The sequence below is a fragment of the Rhipicephalus microplus genome, chromosome 5, assembly GCF_043290135.1.
Source record: "Rhipicephalus microplus isolate Deutch F79 chromosome 5, USDA_Rmic, whole genome shotgun sequence".
NCBI lineage: Eukaryota > Metazoa > Arthropoda > Arachnida > Ixodida > Ixodidae > Rhipicephalus > Rhipicephalus microplus.
Genome location: NC_134704.1, coordinates 170,857,444 through 170,864,153, shown reverse-complemented (window position 1 = coordinate 170,864,153; position 6,710 = coordinate 170,857,444). Strand labels below are relative to the sequence as shown.

Here is a 6,710-nt window from a genome sequence, read left to right as displayed (position 1 = left end):
TTGGTCGTTTCCTGAAGCGTACTTGTGTCATCAGAAGTCACACCTACGCTTTTGTTTTCAGTGTTAGCAGTGAGGTCGTGCACTGGATTGACGTCATTTTGATCTTGGGATTGGTGAACACTAGACGCTTCTGCAAAAAACTTTTCTTCACAAGATGCTGGTTGTGAATGCTTCGGTCTTTGTGGAACTGCTGAGCTGAATACCAAGTCTGTTTGAAAAGTTCGCATGTGGCACGAAGTAATCAAGGCATCTGAGTCATCAATAGTGGATTCAATTCTTTCATGCAGCGGAGAGTTAAGCATTGGCGATATTTGCGCGGATGAGGAACCAGGTGGATGGTTGGGAAAACGACAACGTGGTCTTTCCATGAGCATGTGGCTAACTTCACCTGACGGGAATTGTAAATTCATGCTCTGTGCTCGAATGCGTGTGGGCTGCTTATGGCTGCGATGATTGAGTTCGAATGCACTGAGAGTGTGTGTTCTAATGGAATCTTCCTTGGAGTCTTGAAACCAGACGATTATTTCTTCTTTTATTTTTTGCCAAGACTCATCGTTGTCGAATATGTGGGTGAGGTAAAATTTAAATGCCTCACCGGATACGTAGTCGCTGAAGTTCGTAACCATTTCCCGTTCCGACCAAGATGCAGCGGTAGCGTGGAGTTCGAACAGGTCGAACCAGTCCTGTACGGGTCCGTCGTCCGCTGATCCAGTGTACTTGGGGATGTCGAGTTCAGCCGATGATTCTGTCATTGTGCTGGTCGTTGTCCTCCTAGGCGATGATTCGGTAGTCAATGTGCGTTCAGGGCGTCTTCTGGGGAACTGCGTCGATGATGAGTGACTGATGAAGGGGCAGGCAGGTCTCCATCCTGTCGACTCGTGTGACGCTATGATGACTGGGTGACTGTGTGACGCTACGATGACTGGGTGACGCCTTCTTACCGAAAACAGCCGCCGATTAGAACCACCTTCCCTCTTCCGTTGTAACAATAACAGACCCTTTGTTATTCAAGACTGCAATTTCTCAGCAATGCTTGTAACTATACGCAGTTTCCATTATCTATCTTTGTCTTGTATGTGCTTGAATTCTTATACATTTTTAGTTGACTTATGTTGCCTTCCTGATTTGCGCACCTGACACTTGTTTCTTTATTTTGTCTTTTTTTTCTTGTGTGTTATAAATGTTGTACCCACCCCCTCTGTAATGCCCTACGGGCCCTGAGGGTATTCTAATAAATAAATAAACCGTGCGTACATTTCTAAAGATCTATGCATCGCCATTGAGGAGATCGCAATATATTTTTCTTGAACATCTGACGGAATTTTTCGGCCATCAGTGGCCAAGATTATGGTGTCCCCAAGTCATTTTCGCACAGACACAATTGCAAGCATTACAAGTGCAGCTCCGTGAGACACTAATCGTAAGCAGATCTGTACAAACAAGTCGAATAGAATTTGAAGACATATTTCTAAAGATTTGCAAACATTTACTCAGTAGATACTTAAATTGCATTTTGGATGACCATTTATCTAGATTAGAAATGGCTGCAGTGATGGCAATTGACGCTTCAGTTTGTGAAGAAAAGGCAGGGGTGGCAATTGCATCAATATATTTAGATTGGTCTTTTCTGATTCGATTACTTGACTTTACTTCTACTTATCATGCGGAAATACTTGCCATTATATTATCTCTACAAAAATTACCCCTATCATTATCAGAAGCCGTTATTCTGACAGACCGCCTATCCGTCTATTCCTCTTTAACTGCATCAAATTTTTCAGTTTCTTTAGAAATATTTCATTCCTTCATTACAAGACACATACGTAATATTCGCTTGGTATGGGCACCTGGACACAAAGGTATACCTCTAAATGAACAAGCGGATGCACTCTCATTTTTATTATGTAATGGTCCGCTAATGTCTAGGTTGCCGACGTTGGTGTTTGTAACTGCGGCGCGTTTTGAAAAATTTGCCATATTGGACAACTTCGCAAAGTCTGCGCTGTTAGTTTCTGAGTTCCCTCACCTCAATTATTGTTGGAAGAATCGATGGTGTTCCTCCAGAGGGACCAAATCGCTGTTACCAAAATACGATGCCGAGTCTCCCCACTGAATTTTTACCTACACAAGTCTGGTCTGGTACAGTCACCTTTATTCCTTGATTACAATGAGTGTGATTCTCTTGATCATTTCTTTCTAACGTGCTGATTATCTACCGATCAAAGGAAAAGACTTCTAGACGAACCACTTGGAAAGTTGAGATTAAATTTACTCCTAGTTCTTTCCTTTGGGGCTACCGTGCTGGGTTTTAGTCATAGAGGCGTTTGCGAAGCCGTTTGCGATTTCCTTAGGGAGATGAGAAGAATAGAATGCTAAGTTCATCATTTAAAAAATATCAAAATCAAGCCTATTCATTAAAAACCTAACATCTTGAAATTATGAACATTTCTTTTTAAATAGCGAGACACCGTTCGTTTCATGGCTGATTCCCCATAGTGGGTTGCGCCAGGATAAAAAGGGACAAACAAAGAAACAGTGCCAAGGTCGCTACATCAAAAAGAAGGTTAGCGGCTATGCCAGTGAACAACAAATGCTTCAAAGCGTTTGGTTGATGTCATGTTAATTGTGATGCCATGGACGTGAGTGAGTCAGAGATACAGAGAGAGCGTGTGCTTGTGTATGTGCGTGCGTACATGCGTTTGTTTACACTTCAGCGAAACGACACCGGTTTCAGTCTGCCAGCTGTCACGGTGGGTACCTTGCGTAGTGTCGTTGAAACGATGGCCACAGTTGGCGGATAGTAGGTGAAAGACGCTGTCTGCGTTGGTCCACCTTGGTTTTTATAGGCTGATTGCCGCCACCTCGCACGACGTACAAGACACGCGCGATGCGACTGTACTTGCGCGAGCAATTTTCTCGCTTTTTGCAAGCGTGAATGAGTGGCGTCGTCTGGAGTCTTCTTTCGAACTATTGGCAAGATGGAGGGAGCAGAACCGCCACCTTAAGTGCTTGAATTTATTTACTTACATTACCCTCAGGGCCCATAAAGGCGTTACAGAGGGGGTGGGTAATATAACAAGAATGCAGCATTAACAGAACACAATAATGCAACCAATTAATCTGAATACATGTTCAAACAATATTCAGTTATTAGAGACTTAATATATGATCGGTTAGTGCAGTCTTGAAGGATGACACGTCCTCAATGGAGGCGATGGAGGGGGGAGGTGGTTTCACTCGGCACTGGTTTTTGGCAGAAAGGAGTCTAGAAAAAACGTAAGTACGGCAGAAAGGAATAAAAACTTTATACTGATGATCGAGACGTGACGATATGTATGAAGGTTGCGAGATGAGTTCCTGTTTAAGTGAATTATTTTGCTAAAGGATTTTGTGAAAAAGGCATAGACAAGAAAATTCTCTTCGAATTTGCAAATCAATTAGTCCAAGGTTTGATTTCATTAGTGAAACGCTAGATGTGCGGTTATAATTAGAATTAATGAAACATGCTGACCGATTTTGAACCGACTCAATGATTGCTGATAATGTTTTTGACCGGAATCCCACACAGATGACGCATACTCAAGCTTAGGTCTAATTAGCGTTAGTACAGCATTAATTTTAAATGGGAGGGGGCTTTAGAAACATTGCTGCGTAGGTAGCCGAGGGATCTGTTGGAATTGTTAGTGATGTATTCGGTGTGCGCATGCCAAGAAAGATTATTGGTTAGCTGAATTCCGAGATATTTATATGAGGCTACGTAATCAAGATTGATGTTATTGATAGTATAGCCGAAAGAAGTGGATGAGCCAGAGCGACGCGAAAAAGACATGATTTTGCATTTCATGGGATTTAGGAACATTAGTCATTGTGAGCATCACTTAGATATGTTATCTAGGTCTGACTGAAGAATAACTTTATCATGTTGATTAGTTATTTCACGATATAGAACACAATCGTCGGCAAAAAGTTTTATAGAGCTATTAATAACAGTAGGCAAGTCATTAATATAAAGTAAAATTAGGAATGGGCCCAAGATGGAGCCTTGAGGAACACCTGACTTTACGTGACAGCGCGGGAATGCAGCATCATTAGCGGTTACAAATTGAGTACGCTTAGTTAGAAAGCATTCTATCCAACTGAAGATGTTAGGATCAATATTAGGAGTACTGAGTTTAGGAAGTAGTAAGCGATGAGGCACCTTGTCGAAAGCTTTAGCAAAATCTAAGAAAATACAATGAATAACTTGGCTTTTGTCTAAAGAGGAAGAAATGCTATGTATAAACAATATTAGTTGCGTTTCGCAGGAGTAGTTCTTGTGAAACCCATGCTGAAATGAAGTGAAGAAAGAGTTTGACTTAAGAAATGAAAGGAGATAGAAAATATGTTATGTTCAAGGATTTTGCAAGGTACGCTGGTAAGTGAAATGGGTCTGTAATTGAGAAGAGAATGAAGGTTACCTGATTTCAACAGCGGTACCACCTTCCCCACCTTCCAATCTGCGGGCAAAGTCGAGCACTCAATAGACTGGGTGAAAAGATACATAAAAATACAAAGGAGTACACAGCAGTATTTCTCAGAAATTTCGAATTAATTTTGTCTGTTCCCCAGGAAGAGGATAGTTTTAAACTATGAATTACCTTTAAAATCCCCGCAAAATTGACAACAAGTGGATCCATGGGAAAAAAAATCTTTTTTGCGCATGTACGGGACTGTGTCAGTACAGCAGTCAGAAAATGACTTTGCAAAGGTGTCCTTTAGAACCATGCAACATTCTTCATTGCTCATGGTGCAACCACCAGTATCTGTAAGAGATATGTTATTTTTCTTTTTTATTTGAATGGTGCTCCAAAATTTTGATGGATTAGCAGAAAGAAGGGAAGGTAGATATGTCTTGCTTCTCTTACCGCGATGCGATATGCATGCAGTGCGTTTGCGTAATCATTCCAACGAGTAGATGTTTGACAGCGTTCCGCAAGACGAAAAGTCCGTTTTTTCTTGTTTGATAATCTTTTTAGTGTCGTTGAAAACCAAGGGGAGCGTTTTTGTCCGGAAAGCCTGCGCAGTTGAATGTAATTAGCGATAAGTGACGTAGCTTTGTTCCTAAATAGTGTCCAATTATCTTCTACAGTACGGCTAAAAAATTCTGGCATGAACTCGTCAATGAATAATGCAAGCTCATTATTGATTGCTGTGTAATCGCCTCTAGCATAATCTCTGATAAATTTTGGATTGCTTTTGTGACATGTAACACGACCCTTTACAAAAAACTGTAAAAACAATGATCGCTTATTCCGGGTAAACAAGTTAATGAATGCACTAAATTAGGATTACTGAGAAGGACCAGGTCAAGTGTGTTCAATGAAGTAGTGCCAGTTCTAGTAGGCCCAGATACAAGTTGCGCAAGATTGAAATTTAAGCACAAGGTAATAAAAGATTGACTTTCGGAGGACGAACCAAAAACAGAGGGAAATTGCGAAGCCCAACTTATTCTAGGAAAGTTTAAATCTCCCAGAAGAAGCAACGGAGAGTGAGGAAATACTGAGTCGAGAAAATTAGGAACGTCATGCAGCTCATCGCAGTAAGTAGTTGGTGCATTTGGCGGCCGATAACAAGCACAGATCAATGTGTTTTGGTGGTCTATGACAGCACGTACACAAAACAACTCTAAGGACGTTGTAAGTGCAATCCTAGCGGACACTATATTGTCGGCAACGGCAATTAGAACGCCACCACCCGGATTTATATCGCGGTCACGACGGTACACAACATAATTCTTGTCGCAGTGAAACAGCTCTTCACTATAAATTTTATCGGTCAACCAGGTCTCAGTCAATGCAACCACGTCAGCAGCGCATGAAACAATAATAGGTGTTAGAGCGTCGTGTTTATTGATTAAACTGCGCATATTTGACAGCAAGAATGATAAGCCTTGAGAAGACTGGCTGCGTTGCTGATGCCAAACTTCTGTTAGGAAAAATACACTTCAGGACGGCGGTTTGTAGCGGCAGACGACAGTTCAACAGTACTGGTGGCGTTGCCTAAATGCAGTTCACAGACACTGTCGGTATCAGGGGAGTAAATGTAACATTTTTTGTTGATATACAGCTTGTTGTACCTCACAGTGAAAAGTTCGCCGCTTTTCTTGCCAAAATTGTACAATTTTGTCCTGACAGTTCTGGTTGCCTTACAAAAGTCTTCACTTACGAAGACACCACTTGTTTTTATATTGTTTTTGGAAGACAGAATCGTTTCTCTTAGTTTACAGGACGAAAACCGGACAATAACAGGTCTGGACTTATTAGGGACAAAACGGCCAAGCCTGTGCGCCCGCGAAATGCGATCATCGCTGCTATCTAGGTTCAGGCTTAAAGCTGAATTTAATATCGAGCAAACTTTTTCTTCTGACTGTGCCCATGTTTCAGCAGCGCCATCTACTACGCCGTGAAATATGAAATTTTCTCGACGTGAACGGTCTTTAAATTTATTGAGCCGTTGGTTCAGTACGGCCATTTGAGGTACGAGACTTTCTCCCTGTTGCCCCTCTGTTACAAGCTGCCACTCTAGCGTCGCCAGCGCGAAGTCGGCGACGGGAATGACAGCAGGTTGGTTCGTTCCGTACGCAAGCAGAGACAGTGAAGAGATCAGAGACGTGGGAAAACAAAACAAACTTTACTCTAGTGATATTGCAGCAACACGGGATCTCATACAAC

General features: G+C 41.9%; 1 long non-coding RNA gene across 1 annotated transcript; it reads right to left on the bottom strand.

Annotated features, from left to right (window-relative positions):
- Window positions 1-3,001: 3,001 nt before the first annotated feature.
- On the bottom strand, window positions 3,002-4,554 carry LOC142817439 (uncharacterized). The gene is made up of 2 exons (XR_012895233.1): window positions 4,458-4,554; window positions 3,002-3,265 (listed from the first exon to the last, which is right to left on the bottom strand). It is a non-coding gene; the product is annotated as an uncharacterized LOC142817439 (long non-coding RNA).
- Between the last annotated feature and the right edge of the window lie 2,156 nt (window positions 4,555-6,710).